Raw genomic sequence first — 20,047 nt, 5'->3', positions numbered from 1 at the left:
TTGATGCATAATTCAAGCTTCTAGTCCTCATTTCTAAATCACTTTGGTTTGGACACTTGCATTTTTGGACAGGCATTGGCACCATTCTGCCACCAGGGGGCAGCACAATCTGGAAAATTAGGCTAGATAGGAAGCACCACCCCAGCTCCCTCATTGGTCAGGAGGAAGAGAGGCGGAGCTAAAGGGAAGTATAAAAGAAGGCTCAAGCAGCTCAGACTGAGCAAGAAGAGGTTTAGCTTGGTCAGGGATGCTATTTTGTGTGTTAAGCTGCAATTAGTTGCATCTCAAAGGTTACATATTTGTGTGATTCTTCTTCATCCTTTCTGCAAGATTAGGATCTATGGCAGGTAATATTCTGTTGCTTCCCCCCCAAATATAATTCTGTATCTTGACTATTGTAATAACAAAAATAAATACAAGTGTGAAGTCGAAGGCTTTCATGGCCAGCATCCATAGTTTTTGTGGCTCTGTGGCCATGTTCTAGAAGAGTTAGTTCCTGATGTTTTGCCATCAGAGAAGATGCCAGCCACTGATGCTGGTGAAACGTCAGGAATAATCTCTTCTAGAGCATGGACACAGAGCCCCCAAAACCCACAAAAAACTATAAATACAAGTGTTTATTAGCCCTATGGTTTCATAGCCAAGCCAGGAATCGAACCCTGGTCTCCAGAGTTGTCCAACACTCAAACCACTATGCAAAGCCGGCTGGTATTCCTTGTGGCTTGTGACCTATGTTTCGCCCAACTAGAGGAAACCCATTGAATCAATGGTTACTTGGTAAATCAGCACTAAAATCCTATTAATTAAATGAGTCTTGCCTAATTGGGGACTATAGAAAGTTTAGGCCAATATCCAGAACAGGTGAGGAATCATGTGCCTCCCAGTGATGCTGAACTGTGAATCCCAGCATTCCTTAACATTGTCTATGCTGCTAGGGCAACTGGAGCATTGCACGATTCCCACCCTGTCCGCAAAGTCATAAGAAAATCCCTAAGGTCCCCCTTCTAGCCATTCCTCCCCGCTTGCTACTTTTGCACAATTAGAGCAGGATGAAAGAATGCTGGCCTAGGCAGGACTTTAATTGAATCATAAGGTTGGAAGAGATCTCCAAGGGCCACCTAGTCCAACCCCCTGCTATGCAGGAATACACAGTTAAAGCACTCTTTGGTACCTTGCCTGGTCCTTTGACTTCCTAGATGCTCAACTGAAGGTCAGTTTAATTGGGGGACAGAATTTTTATGGGGGTTAATATAGGCCACTGCAAAATGTAGGCCATTTTGACTGCCCTCTTGGGTACACCCCTCTCCCCTAATTCTGTGTCTAAGGTTTTGCCTTCTTCCATCTCTGAACAATAGAACTATTTTCTCTTCACAACCTTTCCTTTCTTCTTGTGTGCCTTCCAACTTATTTCCGACTTACGATGATGGGCTTTTCTCAGCAAGATTTGTTCAGAGGCGGTTTGCCTTTGCTTTCCTCTGAGGCAGAGAGAGTGTGACTTGCCTAAGGTCATTTGGTGTTTTTTTGTGGCCGAGCGGCGATTTGAACCCTGGCCTCTAGAGTCCAATGCTCAAAGCTCTACAACGTCACTGGCACTCTTTGTTTTTAATTGCTTTAAATCCACATCTTTAATGTTTTAATTGGATCGACTACACCATGCTGAGTCTCTAGCTCTTCCTTAGCTATTGCAAAAACAGAATTGACCTTAAGCAATGCGTTATTTCTTGAATGTTACATCCTTCCTCTATGTTCCTGTAGATATTCACCACCAGCCTGTCCTGCACTTCGCTTTTGCCTTCCTCCATCTCTCCATGGGGCTGCTGCTTCCGTTCATTCCTGACATTCGGAGCACCCCCCCATCGCTTTCCCTCCGATGTGGGTCCCACACAAGGCGCTTTGCAGCATGTGCCCCCCAGCCTTGACCTACACCACCTCCTGCCAATCCACTCTTTTCTCTCCTGGTGCAAACTTTGACCACAAGTTCTTCATTCTTGACCTCCTGCGACCCGCCATGATCTCTCGGAGTATCACTTCTTGGAAGCTGTAACTGCCAATCTCTCTTCTTTTTAAAAAAATCTGCCATGCACTTTTATGTGAACGTAGAAAACTTTACAAAGGAACACATACAAACACCTCTCAAGAGGACGTCTAGGTTTTTTATTAAGCACTTCTTTCTTCCACTGATTTTTTTTTTCAACCTTTGCTTTGTAAAATGAAAGCTGTCCAACCTATTAGCAAACAAGGCATTTTCTTGGTACAATTCCACCTTCTCCCTTGTTTTCCTCATTTTAGATCTATGGAACACTCCTTGCTGGAACAGGAACGCTGGAGAGGTTTGCTGCAAGTGGCAAGGTTTTGAGTTACACAGAGTTCTTTACCAGGTAGGAGAAATGAGGATCCCAGTGTTACTTGGGAGGCTAAATTAAAACTAAGGTATTAATTAATAGCCAAAGGACATTTAGACCAGAATCCTGTTAGTATATTATATAGTAAACCCTTTGTACCCATGGATTTTTTATCCACGGATTCAAGCAATCATGGTTTGAATTTTTTTTAAAAATCTATAAATTCCCAAAAGCAAACTTTGATTTTGCCATTTTCTATAAGGAACAACATTTTACTGTTCCATTGTATCTAATGAGACTTGAGCATCCACCGATTTTGGTATCCACAGGAGTACCCCAGAGGATACCAAGGGCTCACTGTACATGTGAAAGGACCTTGGGGTTATGGTACATCAGTGATTCCCAAACTTTAGTTCTCCAGTTGTTTTGAATGTCAGCTCCCAGAAGCCTTAGCCAGTTTGGCCAACAATCAGGAATTCTGGGGGTTGAAGTTCAAAACACCTGAATGACCAAAGTTTGGGAACCACTGTGGTAGATCATAAGTTGAACATGAGACACTGAGTGGTCCTATAGCAAAGAAGGTGTCTGCTATTCTAGCCTGCGTTAATAGAAGCATCATTTCCAAGTAAAATGAAGTAATAGTTCCTCATAGAGCCAACATAGGGTAGTGGTTTCGAGTATTGGACTATGTCTTTTTTTTGGGGGGGGGGGGGCAACTGAACCATCGCAACCCTCCAACTGCTACTACACTACTCTGTCCCTTTTGCAATCACTCCCATACTTAGTGGTAGTGAGATACAAGACAGGGACTGGGGAACAGAAGTTTAATGGATATCCTTGTGCTACAAATGAGTTGCTCCAGTTAGGAAGGACGCCTTGAAGTTGGGCTTTATAGATTCTTGTGGCTAATGAATGATCTTCGCACAGTCAGGTGTTGCATGGGTAGGTTGGTATTGCAGCCTAGAGGCTGCCATTGCTGTCCGGAGCTCAGACCTCCAGATGTACAAGAAGGAATCAAAGGCACTGGCTGCGACAACCATTGTTCTTCCTTTCATGGCACATTGACCATGGATGCTATTTTTTTTTTGCCTCCGTATAAAAGAAAGTATTGTACAGAGCAGATACAGACAGCCAAAATAAAGCTGCTTCGAGTCACAGTGGAGGTATGGTGTTTCAATGATGCATGCGTCCTAAGAGTCCAGAAGCCACACCAAAGCCACGCTCCAGTCCTTAGGGATGGAGCGTGGCTTTGGTGCGACTTCTGGACTCTTAGGACACATGCATCATTGAAACACCATACCTCCACTGTGACTCGAAGCAGCTTTATTTTGGCTGTCTGTAACAGGCCATAGAGCTGGAAGAGACCCCAAGGGTCCAGCCCTCTGCCATGCAGGAATACACCATCCATGCCCACCCAAAAGATAGCTGTCCAGCCTCTGTTTAAAAATCTCCAAAGAAAGAGACTCCATCACTCCCTCTTCCACTGTCAAACAGCTCTTGCTGCCAGGAAGTTCTTAATGTTGAGGTAGAATCTGTTTTCTGAAGGAACACTTTCTGGTTCTTAATACTTGGTCCTTGGTTGAAAAATTCTGTGTCACTCAAAATCTTAGAATCATAGAGTTGGAAGAGACCGCAAGGGCCATCTAGTCCAACCCCCTGCCATGCAGGAAATCTAAATCAAAGCATCCCCGACAGATGACCATCCAGCCTCTGCTTAAAGACCTCCAAGGAAGGAGACTCCACATCTTGAGTGGGTAAAGAAAGAAGCCACTCTGATGCAGAATCCTTTGTCTCTCAAAACCTAACCATTCGCTACCTCTTCCCACTTAGTGCTCTGACGAAGAATTCTGTGTCATTGAAAAAATCTTGCATGAGTAAAGAACCTGTTGCAATGAAGGAACCCTTGACACTCCAAACCTTGCATGTGTTTTCAGAACTTGTAAAAGTCACCTTTTTAGATTACCGTTCCCAGACTCTCCCAGTGAGCTGGGCAACTCTGGGAGGCATGGTCCAAAAATGGATGTTTGTATGTTCTGGTTTCTCTCAACCCTTCGAAACTCCCTCCCTACTCATTGTTTGCGTGGAGGAGAAAACTGCCTATTCTGTTTTAACAAATTTCTCACCTCGTTATTATTTTTTTTTTAAAGTAAGTGCTCTCTGCATTTCCTTTCTTGTTTAAAGAAAACCTGTTAGAGTGCCTATGTGTAAGGCCAGATTGATTGAAGCCAGAACAGAAAAAAGGTGTAAATTATCACTCCTGGCGATCCATCCAGAATTCCTCCTCTCCTTTGGGAGTGGAAGGGACTGGAAATGTTGGAATCTGGAATAGTTCAGGTGTGCCGTGTGTATGTTGGAGGAGTTGGGGCATTGTTACAAAGAAAGAAGAGGGGGACAGAGAAAGAGGGAAGAGAAAAGTAGTGTTGAAAAGAATGACCCTCTGTTGCCTTCCAAAACTAAAAATGGGGAGTGAAAGAAGACTCATAGCAGGGAGGCTTCCACTGTGTTAAGAGAATCTTAACAAACTAACTTGGGCCTCATTCCCACTGCTTTTTAAACTGTACCGCAAATCGCTTTGAACTGGTTTAAATGACCCTGGTTCGCACTTGAACCGAATTGCTGAAGTGATTCGGAGAAGGGGGCCATGCGTTAGATCCATTTAACCGTGTCTTTTTGATGCTGATATTTTCCGCGTCTTTTGGGATAAATGGATTCCTCGCCAATGTGAACCAGATGTGGATCGGAATCGATTTAAATTTGCCCTTTGGCCGGCTGGAACGGGTCCATTTTGAATCGATTCATTTGTAAATGTGAACCACAAGTGGGTTATTTTATTTTGTTTTGCAGCAAGAAAAAGCGATCGGAGCAAATGTAGTGTGAAGCATGCTCCACTGCCAAACCGATCCATGGATTCGGTTCGCAAAGCGATTTATTTGTAAGTGGGAATGCGGCCTTGGTATATCTATCCAGGGAGGTGTCTAGCAAGAAAATCCATCATTGGTTCTCTTTGTTTGCAAATAAACTTTTTCATCCCCTACACTGGGAGTATTCCTGCATTACTTCCACCCAGGATTACTGAGTCACACTACTATATGTACCTTGCTTGTTCCTGTTTTGGTATTGCTACTCAGGTAAACAAACAAGGAAGAAATAACTTTGATGTTGCATCCCATACCCAATTTGTCACGGATAGGCCCAATTAATCCTCTGCTGGCCTGCTTTTTCATCTGCTTTTAAGATGTCCCAGTTTATCCCTCCTCCTCTCCCTTTCCCCCTTCGTCCTCAGCTTACTTCAGTTGCTCCAAACTGCGTTCAAAGTACAAAAGTAGTTTATATTCAAAAGGACGGTGATGGGTAATGGTTTTAAGTGTTGGAGATGGGTTCAAATCCTGGCTCAGTCATTGGACAAGTCACACACTCTTAGTCTCAGAGGGTGGCAATGGCAAACCCGCTGTGTGTAAACATACCAAGAAAACCCCATAATAGGTTCCCCTTAAGTGTCGCCAAAAGTCAGAAATGATTTGAAGTCATGCAACAACAGGGAACAGAAGTTTATAATCAATTAACTCATCAGGAGAGGAAAGAAAGGAGCAAAAATGTTTCCCTTCCAGTAAACTCAGGCAAAAACAAACAGCTGCAGCATCTCCTAGCTTCTGTGTTCTTCCTAAATAATAATATTTGCCATGGTCACTGCTGTGATCATTGCACAATATCCAACAATTCCCCACTTATTTCTGGACTCTTGGATGGAACCTGAATTACTGATATCCCAGCACTCCAGTAAATAAAATGTAGAAGACTATGAAACGATGATGATGATGATGATGATGATGATGCACTTACATTCCTACATTTGCCCACAGGGATTTAAGGAGACATTGCCTTTGTGGGGTGGGGAGCATGCTGCTCCGTTCCATTGCAGCTTTCCCAACTTTTTAGGCCAAACCAAGATTTAAAAGGAAAAGAGCGGGGAGAGAAAGAAGAAGGATTTTTGCACAATTGCTTTTAAAAAACCAAAACACCAAGCTTTTCTTTTTCTAGCCCTCTGTCCCCAATCTTGTATTGAATCTCCCGGGCATTTGATGTGTTTGGTTGTGCTGATGAGGCAAAATTTGACTCGATGTGTCTGTTGAGACCAGAGCAAGAGAAAGAAAAGGAGAGAGTGTTGAGTTATCCTCTCCCCTACTTTGTTTCCATAGCAAGATTTGAGACAGGGAAGGCAGCCTCGCAAAAGCAGCAAAGGGCTGTCCTGAATTGGAAATGTGGCAACCTTTTCCTCCTTGCCCTTCTATCAGTGCCTGCCTGCCTTCCTCGCTGCCCGTTCCCCAAATGTGCCAAGGGTCTCTGCTGCCAGTGGTTAGAGAGCCCAGGAAAGGGACCGTGCCATTGGCAGATGGGAGCCGCCTTAGACAAATAATAAAATTGTTGGATAGCAGACATTTTAGGGATAGTTTCTCCCATCCTGTTAAAATGAAGTTGAGCTGCATGCCCTCTGACTCCCCCAATTTGGCAGAGATGGTCCTGATTACTGTATAGACTCATGTATAAGTCTAGAAATTTAGGTCAAAAAACTGACCCAAAAAACCCTGAATCGACTTGTCCGTGGGTCCATGTAAGTACTGTATCCCTTTAAAAGAGGGAAAGTGAAAGACAAGACTTTAATCTGTAGTGGAAGCACCAACCCCTCTACTCCCTCATTTATCCATCCAGTCTTAAGCATAAGCACAAAGAGTTATGCCTGCTGGAATTTCGTAAGTTCTCTGACATTGTTTTGCTTTGCTTCAACCTCAGTGGTTCTCAACCTTCCTAATGCCACGACCCTTTAATACAGTTCCTCATGTTGTGGTGACCCCCTACTATAGAGGAGCGGTGTCTCGGTTCCTAAGACCATTGAAAATACCTGTTTTCCAATGGTTTTAGGCAACCCCTGTGAAAGGGTCGTTCGACCTCCAAACACAGGTTGAGAACTGCTGCTCTAGATCCTTTTCTATGTGGCGGGATACAAACCGCCATATAGTACGTATAGGATACGTACTAGGGTTAGGAAGGGGCGGTGCTTCCGCACCCCCCTAACCCTAGTACGTATCCTATACGTACAAGATGGCGGCGCCCCTTCCACATGGGCGCCGCCATCTTTACGTACTGGACGCATAGCGTCCAGACGTGTCGCGGCGCCTATGATGTCGCGAATGCGCCAGCGGCGCTTTGCGATGTCATCAGTGCGCCGCAAGAAGAAGCTCCGAAATGGATCTTCTTTTTTGCTCCGCGCGGGAGCCGCGTGGTTTGGCTGCTGCAGCTCCTGCGCGGAGCAAACGGCGGCGGCGGGAAAGCTCCGCAAAGCGGCGGTTTGTATCCCGCCTATGTTTCTAAATTTTACCCTTGACGTATCCTTGAGTCATAGCAAAGTCCATAATTTTGTCCCCAAAATTTGCCCTTGACTTATACTTGAGGTCGATGTATAGTCGAGTATATACAGTAATCCTCTTCTGTCCCACTTTTCCTGCTACTTTCAAAACATTTCAGTTTCTCTCCCCTTCTGCCATTTTCCCATTTTTTATTCAGCCTACTGTCAGCCCTCCATATCTATAGATTTCAATTATCCACAGACCTTGATTTTGTCATTTTATATAAGGGGCACCATTTCTATGCCATTGTATTTAATGGCACTTGACCATCCACAGAGTTGGAAGAGACCCCAAGGACCATCAAGACCAACCCCATTCTGCCATGCAAGAAGACACCATCAAAGCACTCTTGTCACAGATGGCCATTCAGCCTCTCTTTAAAACCTACAAAGATGGAGACTCTGCCACCTTTTGAATCAGTGTCTTCCACAGTCGAACAGCTTTCACTGTTAGGAAGTTCTGCCTAATGTTGAAGTGGAATCTCTTTTCCTGTAGTATGAACCTATTGGTCTCTGAAGCTGCAGAAAACAAAATTGCTCAATCTTCAGTATTACACCCCTTCAAGTATTTAAACAGGGATATCATATCACCTCTTAATCTTCTTTTCTCCAGGCGAAACATACTCAGCTCCATAAGTCACCCCTCATAGGGCTTGATGGTTTCCAGACCCTTTGCCATTTTGGTTGTGCTCCTCTGGCATGCCACAGCTTTTCAACATCCTTTTAGAATTGTAGTGCCAAGGACTGGAATCAGTATTCCAGGTAAGATCTGACCAGAGAAGAATAGAGTGGGACTATTCCTCAGTCCAGATACTATATTTTCATTGATGCTTCCTAGAATCGCATTGACTTTCATAGCTGCTGCATCACACTGTTGACTCAACTTGTAGTCTACTAGGACTACTAGGATTCCTTTTACACAAGAGTTGGAGACGCCACTAAAAGGTCTACTCTAGAGTAGGCAAAGTGTAGTTCTTGGCTTAATTTTGAAAGCTCTCTGCAAGTGAAGTCTTTTAATCTGTTCTCTAGGCGGCCAATGTCTCCCAACTGTTTAACAGGAACCGCCCTGGTTAATCCTCTGCTGCAACACTTTCTCAGCTCCTTTTAGAATGGCCTGGTTTCTCTCTCTTCCTCCCACCTTCCTCCTTCATCATCGGCTATCTTCAGTTGCTGCAAATGGGGTTCCAAGTGAAAAAATAGTTTGCATTTAGTTAATTTTGGAGGAAGAGGGGTTGTGTTGTTGTTGTTGTTGTTGTTGTTGTGTGCGTTCAGTTTGTTTCCGACTTACGGTGACCTAAGGTGGCGAACCTGTCACAAGGTTTTCTTGGCAAGTTTCTTCCGAGGGGCTTTGCCATTGCCATCCTGATACAGAGAAAAATAAAGAGGAGTGGCAGAGAGATAAAGAGAGGGAAGAGAGAGAAATAAATAGAAAAAATTAAAAAAACAAAGTGGCACAGACGAAGAAGTTTATATATGTGAATGACAGAGAGAGAGATGGTGGTGGTGGTGGGGAAAGATGGGGTGAAGAGGAGAAGCAGAGAGGGAGAAAGAGAAGGAGGGAGAAAACTCACTATACTCTTTCTCACACACAGACCCTATTCTCTTTCTCCTATACACTCCCCATTTATTCCCGCTATTACTACTACTACTAAATCCTCCTACTCCTCTTAGGCCAGGTGCAGGAGATGAGACAAACTATAAAACAAAATACAGTGGTCCCTTGGTATCCGCTGGGATTTGGTTCCAGGACCCCTGTGGATACCAACATCCATGGATGCTCACTTTCCATTAAATACAATGGGGTTGTAAGGTGGGGTTTCTTATACAAAGGTTTGCTACTAGGAATGTATATATTTTAAAAAATATTTTCAAACCATAGATGCTAGAATCTGTGGATGAATAAGGCTGACAGTATAGTCTTCAAGAAAAGGGGAAATAAGGGGGGGAGAACTAGCTAAGTATATGACAGCAATCTGTGTTTCATTTATGTTGCACTGATGTACGCAAAACGACTTTGTGTTGCAAGGTGACAATGCAGATTACAAAAACATCTGACACACACACAAAAATATAAACTCTCATAAAACATCCCCCCTCCAACCCCACAACCTGACAAGGAACAATTAGGAATTGGCAGAGCAAAGGGAATGCGTTGAGAGCAACCATCCTTAGCTGTGTTTGGTGCGTGAGCGTCTTCTCAAATGAAAGGCGGAGGGAGGGGTGTGTGAGGTGGCAAACTAACCTTCCAGGTTCAGCTTTGGATCCTGAATGCAAAATCTGTCCCTGTGCAAGGAGGAATAGGCATCCCTGTCTGGAGAAATGGGGACTTGGGGGCAAAGACCATGTACAGGTAAATCTCAGTTAACAAGGAAGGTGCATTCCTGGGCATGACTTCTTTAACAGAAAATATGGTCCCAGAGGCAGAAGTAACCTTGAAAGAATCGGGAGGTTCCTATACACAAAAAAAGATGTGTTTGGCCTGTTACAGACTGCCAAAATCAAGCTGCTTCGGGTCTCTTTGGAGGTATGCTATTTAAATGATGCATGGGTCCTAAGAGTCCGGAGGTTGCGCCAAAGCCACACTCCATTCTTAAGCACTGGAGGGCAGCTTTGGTGCAGCTTCCGGATTCTTCGGATGCATGCATCATTTAAATAGCATACCTCCAAAGAGACCTGAAGCAGCTTTATTTTGGCAGTCTGTAAGAGGCCTATGTGTATGTGAAATGAAACAACCAGGTTTATCTTGCATAAGTAAACCAAAACATTTTCAGTCTTCTAGAGAATACTTGAAAGCTTCTTCCAGAGTTATTTCTACTTCCAAATTATTTCACTACCCTCCACTTTTCTTATGACTTCAATTTTGGTGGCCAAACACAGACCTGTGTTTCTCTAGTGCTCCTTTACTATCTTTCCAACTCCAGTGCTGCTAAAAATTTCAATTTGGACAGAGGACAAGAAGAAAAAGGATGGCTGCAAAAAGCCTTTTTGAAAAGGAGATTCTTTGCCAACTGTGATTCTTGGTTAACTGAGACATACCTGCAATCTTATAGCAGTGCATAACTATCTTCAATGCAGAAGAAAATGAAAGTATTTGAGCTTGCCATAAAGAGGTGCAATCTGGAGTGGTGTGTTGTTGGGCAGGGAATTGGCCCCAGGAAAATTTGATACCAAGGGCAAAATAATATGGAAGGATAGGGAAAGGGTCCCTGTTCCCTTCTGTTGTTGTATGTCTTCAAATCATTTCTGACTTATGGCAACCTTAAGGCGACCCTGTCATGGGGTTTTCTTGGCAAGATTTGCTCAGAGGAGGTTTGCCATTAATGGCTACCACTATACTTACTGAGTTATTAATGTTTGATTAAATATGAATTAATGTATATCCTGCCCTCGCTCATAATATCTTTTCAGAGTGTAAACACCCTAAAAGAATACTTAGCCATGAAGCAATTAAAAAAGTTAAAGTGGTGGAAAACCATGTTGCGTGGCCAGATTGGGATGAAATCCTTAAGCTTGAAAGACTTTAATAAGAAGCCAAGTTTTAACTTGATGCCAGAATGAAGCCAGTATTGGAGCCAATCAGGCCTCCAAAGGGAGGGCATTCCACAGCTGGGCTGCCACCAACTGATGGTTGAATCCTTTATTTTGGGGATGGGAAACCATCCACCACCATCCCTGAAGCCAGACAGGTTGGCTTAGGAGATGCAAAGGCACACACTACTGCTGCAATTTGCCTTAGGACAGAATTGGTCCAGAAGGTGAAGATATTGGTGTGCTGTGCATACATATGGTGCATAGGAGAGGCCTCAGTTCTTCTTTCAGGCCTAGAACCATAACGTTGGAAGGGACCACAAGGGCTATTTAGTTGAACTCCATGCCATGCAGTAAGACACAATTTTAAAGGTAAAGGGAGTCCCTTGACCTGAATGTCTAGTCATAACCAACTGTAGGGGCCGGTGCGCATCTCCATTACTAAGCCGAAGAGCCAGTGTTGTCCAAGGACTGCTTTGGTGCTCATGTGGCCAGCATGACTGCACTGAACGCTGTTACCTTCCCACTGAGAAGTGGTACCTATCTATCTATTTGCATTTGCATGCTTTCGAACTGCTAGGTTGGCAGAAGCTGGGACTAGTGACAGGAGCTCAACCCCCATGTGGCACCCGGGCCTCGAACTGCTAACCTCCTGATCTTCTTATCACCAGAATTGGCATCTTAACCACTAAGCCACTGCATCCCTGCTGAGACACAGTTATAGCATGCCCCAAAAATGGCCATCCAATCTCTGTTTAAAAACCGGCAAAGGAGGAGAGTCCACCACTATCTGAGGCAGTCCATCCCTTTGTCAAGAGTTCTTAAAGTCATGATTTATTTTTCTAATGTTTAGGTAGAATCTCTTTTCTTGTCATTTGAATCCGTTGGTTTGTGTTCTAGTCTCTGGAGCAGCAGCAAACAAGCTTGCTGTATCTTCTAGAATCATAGAATTGGAAGAGACCTCAAGGGCCGTCCAGTTCAACCCCCCGCCATCTAGGAAGACACAATCAAAGCATTCCCAAAAGATGGGCCATCCAGCCTCTGTTTAAAAACCTGTATGACAGTTCAAAATCTATGACATATGACTTCCCTTCAGGTGTTTAAATGTGGGTATCATATCCTTCTTCCATCTTTTCTTCTTCAAGCTAAACAGTTCAAGAAGGATGTTGACCAGCTGGAATGTATTCAGGAAGCCTAAGTCGTTCCTTGCAGGGCTTGGTTTCTAGACTTTTGATCATCGTGGTCGCACTCATCTGAATACATTCCAACTTGTCAACACCCTTCTTGAATTGTGGTGCCAACACCTGGACATAGGATACCTGGGGAGGTGCGACCTAAGCTAAATAGAGAGGCACTATGACTTTGCTCAGTCTTGATGCTACATTTTTGTTGATGCAGCCTAGAATTGCACTGTTTTTTTTGGCTGCTGCATTACACTATTCATTCATGGTTAACTTGTAGGCTACTAAGATAAGAGCTAATGAGTGGTTTGAGTCTTGGACCACAACTCTGGGAGACCAGGGAGTATCAAGGTGCTGAATCTGGATGGTGTGAAAGAGACATCTACAGAAGTTTATTAAACAAACAGGAAACTTGTGGACCATGATGAACCATGTTCCGCATCATTTCTCATCATGACCCAGGCTGGCTGTAACTGATGGGAACTGGTGTCCAGCCATATCTAGAAGGCTGCACAGTCGTCTTTGTTGTTGTTGCTGTTGTGTGCCTTTAAGTTGTTTCCAACTTATGGCGACTCTAAGATGACCCTTTCTTGGGGTTTTCTTAGCATGTTTCTTCAGAGGGTTGCCATTACCTTCCTCTGAGGCTGAGAGAGTGTGACTTGCCCAAAGTCACCCAGTGCGTTTTCATGACTGAGCCTGGTTTCCATAGTCCTGTGCTCAAACCACTGCATCATGCTGGCTCTCCCTTGCTTTTACTTTATTGTCAATTATAACCTGATACATTTATAATAGTGTAAACTGAGGGCAAGCCAGCGGTTTGAATGTTGGACTAAGGACACTGAGAGACCAAAGTTTCTATCCCCATTCAGCAATCTTGCCAAGCAAACCCTGTGATAGGTTCACCGTAGGGTCACCATGAGTCAGAAGTGACTTGAAGACACACAACGACAGCGACATCCCAAGAGCCTTTGTGCTTGTATTGCTTTCAATCCAGGTGTCACCCATTGTAGAGAGGAACGTTTCGTTTTTCCTGCCTAGATGTAGCACCTTACATGTATCCCTGTGGAAATTAATTGTGTTCATTTTGGCCCAGCTCTCCCAAGTCCGATAGGTCAGTGACGCCATCGTAGCCAGAGTCCAGAGCCTCCGAGGCAGGTCTGTGGGTTTTTCCTTCCCACCAGCCCTGCCCTTGGCAAGAGAGGACGTTCCGGCGCCACCTCCGAGGAAGAGCTGTTGACGGAAGGTGGTGCATGCGAATGCAGAAAGGGGCGATTAATTATTGAATAACCTGCAACCGAGGGATAAAAAGAGCTGTATAAATGCATATGATTATTGCATAATTAGTGCCATACATTTTCTCACACGCCTTAACTCACTTGCACAACCCCCACCACCACATACTGACACACACGCCGTGTCATAAATATATATACAGACAGGAATATTCTTGTGTCTCTGGATAATTTCTCCATCTTTCTCCTCGGCCTTCATGTAATAAACTCCTTCCATCCTTCACATCTTCTTATCTATATTTGTAAATGCTATCCATTTGTCACTTTGCTCCTGCTCTCTGTCATCTTCATAGTTTCCCCTCCTTTTCCTGCATTTATAACCTCATGTAGCAATTTTTTTTCTTTTTAAAAAGCAAGGAATGTCTTTTGGCCTGAACCAGTGCTGAAGATCCCTTGGCATTTAGGAGATTTGTGGTGGCAAAGGGCTCATTAGAACCCCCCCCCCCTTCCTGGTGCATGATGGAAACGGAGAGGTTGGCAGTGCCAAAGGGGAGCTCTTAAGGCCTTTCTCTCCAGCATGAATAGAAAGGGAGTTGTGATGGAGCCAAAGGACTATTTAGTTCCCTCTCCTGGATAGTGAACACCAAGGGAGGCTCTCTGGCAGTGGCCAAGGGCTCCTTAATTCCCTCTCTCTGCAATTGAAGCCACAAGAGCTGTTTTGGCCCAGTGAAAGGGCTCTTTAGCCCCTTCTCTGGATGGTGTACAGCGTCAATAGAACCATAATTTCAAAGTCATGTTGTTAGAATCATAGAGTGGGAAGAGATCTCAAGGGCCATCCAGTTCAACCCCATTCTGCCATACAGAAAGACACCATCAAAGCACTCCCTGTGACAGATAGCCATCCAGCTTCTGTTTAAAAACCTTCAAAGAAGGAGACCCCACAACCCTCCAATGCAGTGTCTTTCACTGTCAGACAGCTCTTAAAAGTTCTTCCTAATGTTTAGGTGGACTCTCTTTTCCTGTAGTTGAATCCATTGCTCCGGGTCCTATTCTCGGGAGCTGCAGAAAACAAGCTTACTCCATCCTCAGTAGGACATCCCTTCAGATATTTAACAGGGCTGTCATAACTGTTAAACCTTCTCTTCTCCAGGCTAAACATTTCAGTCACTCCTCATATGACTTGTTAGTTTTCAGACTTTTCACCATTTTAGTCATCCTCTGGACACATTCTATTTTGTCAACATCCTCCTTGAATTGTGGTGCCCAGATCTGGATGCAGTATTCCAGGCCTGACCAAAGCAGGATAAAATGGGACTATGACTTCCCTTGATCAGTTTTGTGCCTTTCTGACTTAAGAGGACAATCCTATCATGGGCTTTTCTTGGAAAGATTTCTTCAGAGAGGGTTTGTCTTTGCCTTCCTCTGAGGCTCAGAGAATGTGACTTGCTCAATGTCACCCAGGAGGTTTCCATGGCTAAGCAGGAATTCAACCCCAGTCTCCAGAGTCGCCATCCAGCGCACAAACCATGATGCTACATTGGCTCCAAGGGAAGTCATAGTCCCACTATATTCGGTGCTGGTTAGATCTGGTTGGAAGTATCCCTCTCCTGCAGCATCAACAGGGAAGGAGGCTTTGATGGCAGCAAAGGGTTCTGTTATCCCTCATCCTCTGCAACGGAAAAGGCAAGGAGGGTTTGGCAGTGCCAAAGGGTCCTCTCCTGTTGCACCAACAAGGAGGCAGGATTTGTAGTGCCAAAGGCTCATCCGTCCCTTCTCTTCACTGGTGAACATGGCTTTGGAAAGGAAGCTTGGGGAGTGCCAAAGGGCTGTGAAGTTCCTTCTCTGGACAATGTTTTGGTAGAGCTGAAGGGCTCCTTAACTTCCCTCTCATGAAGTATCAGCAGGAAAGAAGGCTTTAGCAGAGCCTTTAATCCCGTCTCTTTCGCAGCCTGACTTGTCAAGGAGGCTTGCTGTAATGGGAGTCAATGTGGCATAGTGTGGTTTGAGTGTTGGACTATGACTCTGGCGAACAGGGTTTGACTCCCAGCTTGGCCCTGAAACCCACTGGGTGACTTTGGGCAAGTCACACTCTCTCAGCCTCAGAGGATGGCAATGAGAAACTTCGGAACAAATCTCGCCAAGAAAATCCCACGCTAGGTTCGCTTTAGGGTTGCCAAACGTCATAAAGGACTTGAAGGCACATGGCTCCACACATTTGCTATAATTCTTCTGTTTATCTCAGCTGCTGGCTCTCCTCTCCAAACCAGGAGGCAGGGAAACGACGTGAGCAGCTATGACTTCTGAGTGGATCAGGAAAAACTTGTAAAAGTGTCTTTGTAGATACCTCAGAAAGGGAAGGCCATCTTGCTCCTCACTCTTGGTTTGTCATGACAGAAGGAACATCTGCAAGGGCTTTATTACGGGGAATTAGTTGCATGAATCTGGGTCTTTCCTCCTTCCTTCAAAACCTAATTTCTTTTATGTCATATGTTTTAGAGTGTATGCATGATAAGACAAGAGGACTGTTATTAGTTTTTCCTTTTTTTCTGGGCTGAACAAAAGGGTAAGAATATTGTTATGTCTCTTCCAGCCGTTTCCGACTTACGGTGATCCTGGATTTTCTTGGCAAGATTTGTTCAGAGACGTTTGCCTTCCTGTGAGTCTGAGAGAGTGTGACTTGGCCAAGGTGAGTTTCCATTGTTGAGCTGGGAATTGAACCCTGGTCTCCAGAGTTGTAGTCCAACGCTCAAGCCACTATGCCACACTGGCTCTCCTTTAAAGAATCTTACTGGACTTAGGGCAGAAAAATGAAATGCACAGATATAGGATGGGGGACACCTAGCTGAACGAGATTTATACATATAGACCACAAGTTGAACATGACTCAACAGTGCAGTGCAGAAGCTAACAAGGCCAATGTGATTTTAGGCTGCATCAATAGAAGTATGGTGTCTAGATCCAGGGAAGTAATAGTGCCACTCTATTCTGTTTTGGACAGGCCCCACCTGGAATATTGTGTCCAGTTCTGGGCGCCACAATTCAAAAAGAATGTGGAGAAACTGGAGCATGTGCAAAGGAGGGCAACTAAAATGGTGAAGGGCCTGGAAACCCTTGTCCTATGAGGAGAGATGTAGGGAGCTTGGTATGTTTAGCCTGGAGAAGAGACGGTTAAGAAGTGATATGATAGCCCTGTTTAAATATTTGAAGGGATGTCATGTTGAGGAGGGAGCAAGCTTGTTTTCTGATGCTCCAAGAATAGGAGACAGAACAATGGTTGCAAAGTGCAGGAAAAGAGATTCCACCTCAACATTAGGAGGAAATTCCTGAGACTAAGGGTTGTTTGACAGTGGAACAAACTCCTTCCTCGGAGATTATGGTGGAGTCTCCTTCCTTAGAGGTCTTTAAGCAGAGGCTAGATGGCCATCTGTCAGTGGGGATGCTTTGATTGAGAGTTCCTGCATGGCAGAATGGGGTTGGACTGGATGGCCCTTGGGATCTCTTCCAACTCTATGATTCTATGATTCTTTGACTAAAGTGGAAGGGAAAAAAGAGAGAAAGAATTATCTCTATCTCAGCTGCATCTATATTTACTTTTACATATTTACATATTTGTAAATATTTACATGAGAGCCAGTGTGGCCCAGTGGTTTGAATGTTGGACAGTGACTCCGGAGGCCAGGGTTCGAATCCCAGCGCAGCCATAAAACCCACTGGGTGACCTTGGGCGAGGCACACTCTCTCAGACTCAGGGGAAAGCAAAGGCAAACACTCTCTGAAGAAAGTAGCCAAGAAAACCCCAAGATAGGTTTGTTTTAGGGTCGCCACTGGTAGACCGGAGCAATGGATGCAAGCTACAGGAAAAGAGATTCCAGCTTAACATTAGGAGGAACTTCCTGGAAGTAAGGGCTGTTCGACAGTGGAACAAACTCCCTCAAAGTGTAGTGGTGTCTCCTTCCTTGGAGGTCTTTAAGCAGAGGCTAGATGGCCATCTATTGGGGATGCTTTGATTGGATTTCCTGCATGGCAGAATGGGGTTGGACTGGATGGCCCTTGCGGTCTCTTCCAGCTCTACAATTCTATGATTCTACAACATCTGGCAGACACTGACCATAGAGTTGCGTTGGAGGAGCTACAAAGACCTAGTAGAGTATTCTCTCTAGGAATCTCTAGGTCTCTCGGTGCAACTTTTAGTTAAAGTTGACCATAGAGTTGCACTGGAGGACCTAGATATTCCTAGAGAGAACATATTAAGCAAAGCCGTGGATAATCAAAGCCGCAAATGTGGAAGGATGAGTGTAATCTTAGAAGAAGGGGGTGGGGAGATTTATTATTATTATCATGCTTTATTTATATAGAGCTGTAGATTTACACAGTGCTGTCCATACAGACAATAAAATCGCTAAAAATGAAACCTGCCAATGGCATACATTCTACAAAATATATATAAAACAATAGATAGTACAGTCAGCCCTTCTTATACATGGACCTTTTTAGTACACGGATTCAAGCATCCATGGTTTGAAAATGTTCAAAAAGAGCATAAATTTCAAATATCAAACCTTGATTTCCCATTTTTTCCTAAGGGACACCATTTTGCTTTGTCATTATATTTAATGGGACTTGAGCATCCATGGATTTTGTTATCCATGGGGGGATCTTGGAACCAAACCCCAGCGGATAACAAGGGTCCACTGTAATTTGAGATAAAATAAGGAGGCAACAGAGAAAACCATGCAATCCTTGGCTGCAATAATAGCAGGAAAAGGGCTAAGGAATATTATTCTTGTTCAACTCCTGGCTGCTTTTTCTGGGGAAGGAAAAGTCCCTTTGGAAAGAGCATTCTCCTCATTGCATGGCCCTTTCCTTCCTCCCCAAGCCCCCCTTTCCCTCCTCAATAATAGATCTGGAAAGAGAGGGAGGAAGCCCCGCCCATTGGATGAGGGAGGCGGGGCTAAGCACAGCCTGCCAATCACCCTGGTGGAGGGGGTGGAGCTTTGGAGAGCCCCACCCCCTTTTTGGGTGGTGGGCTTTGGAGGGTGGGAGCAGAGGAAGGCAGGAGCAAGCGGTTACTTTGGGGCGATTGACCAAGTGGTAACAATGTGTCTGTTGCAACAGTAGACAAAAAGGGAAAGGGGAAGGAAAAAAGATCTATTCAAAGGAGGGGGAGAAAAAGGAGGGAGGGGAAAAAGAAAGGAGAAGGAGGAATAATTAGAATAAAACCAGCATTTCTTCCCCCCCTTCCTTTCCTTCCTTTCCTTCCCTCCAAAGAGCTCAGCAGCGAGGTTTGCAAACAGAATTTTGCAAACAGAATTTTGCAAACAGAATTTTGCAAAGGAAAAAATAAAAGGAAGAGAATTTTGTCCCTTGTTTTGACTGCCCTTTAAAAAAAAATACCATTTTTTCCTCCCCAATTTGCTGTACCGGAACAAAAAAAAAAAGGAATAAAAGGAAATATATCTATATATCTATATTAAAAGGTGGGGAGCATGTTTTATTTTTGCTTTCAATTAAATGCAGGATCCCTGTGGAAATGCATGCGTTTGCAAGCAGGGTAATAAATAAATAAATGGAGTGGAGAAGGAGGGAGGAGGAGGGAAGAGGGGAAGGCATCTGGTCTCGGCTGTGTGTGTGTGTGGGTTGTGGGTTTGTGTGTGTATGTGTGTAGATGGATGGATTAGAGACCCTCCCTCCCCTTTTTTCGTCTTCTACCCCCCCCTCCCTCCACTTTCTTTTCTTTTCTTTTCTTTTTTCCACTTGGAATATCGGCTCTGTTTCTCCTCCACTCCTCTTTCTTTGCAAAGAGAGCTTCTTGGGTTGCATTTTTTCAAAAGAGAGGGAAGGAGGAGGGTGTCGAGGAGAGAGAAAAGAGGGGAAAAGTGGGGTTTTGCTGCTTTTTCGTGTCTGGTTTCCAAGCAAGAAACCTATCGTGATTTTTAATAAAATCTATCAGAGCAGGCTGCAAGGAGAAGCAGGTTTTTTCCCCTTTATATAAAGAAAAAAATCTTGGATTTTAAAACTCAACCTTCTATTTTATTGATTGATTGATTTGCCTTTATTTTATTTTTGAAGGGAAAAGTATCCAAACCAGGAGCAGAAGCAGAGAAATAACTTGAGAGGCAGCTTTTTCCCCTCTTCTTTTGAGAAACAAAACTTGGGATCAAGTTGTATGTTTTGAGTCTTGGAGTTTCTCTCCCTCGCCTTTCTTAATGGTTTCTTTTTGGAGAGAGATTTTATTTTATGTTTTAATGGGACAAAAACCGATCTCTTGGTTGGGAACTCGCTTCCTGGACTCTGTAGCACACAATTTGGAGAAGGCTTGTGAATAAGATAAAATAAAACCTGCTCTTGGTGTGGAAATCAGGA

General features: G+C 44.2%; 1 protein-coding gene across 2 annotated transcripts in view; it reads left to right on the top strand.

Moving 5' to 3' along the window:
• Window positions 1-2,298: 2,298 nt before the first annotated feature.
• Window positions 2,299-20,047, top strand: part of EFNA2 (ephrin A2) — a 215,378-nt gene continuing 197,629 nt past the window's right edge. The window contains exon 1 of one of the 2 annotated variants that reach the window (XM_089535734.1): window positions 2,299-2,378. The gene's annotated coding sequence lies outside the window, so the exon portion shown is untranslated. Of the gene's footprint in view, window positions 2,379-19,089; window positions 19,162-20,047 lie in introns of those variants that run through there. The other variant, XM_089535736.1, reaches the window with a different exon arrangement.

Source organism: Sceloporus occidentalis, unplaced genomic scaffold (assembly GCF_023333645.1).
Source record: "Sceloporus occidentalis isolate IW3139 unplaced genomic scaffold, rSceOcc1.0.p SCAF_8, whole genome shotgun sequence".
Taxonomy (NCBI): Eukaryota; Metazoa; Chordata; class Lepidosauria; order Squamata; family Phrynosomatidae; genus Sceloporus; species Sceloporus occidentalis.
The sequence above is the reverse complement of the archived record's forward strand: the minus strand, read 5'-3'. Positions and strand labels throughout refer to the sequence as shown.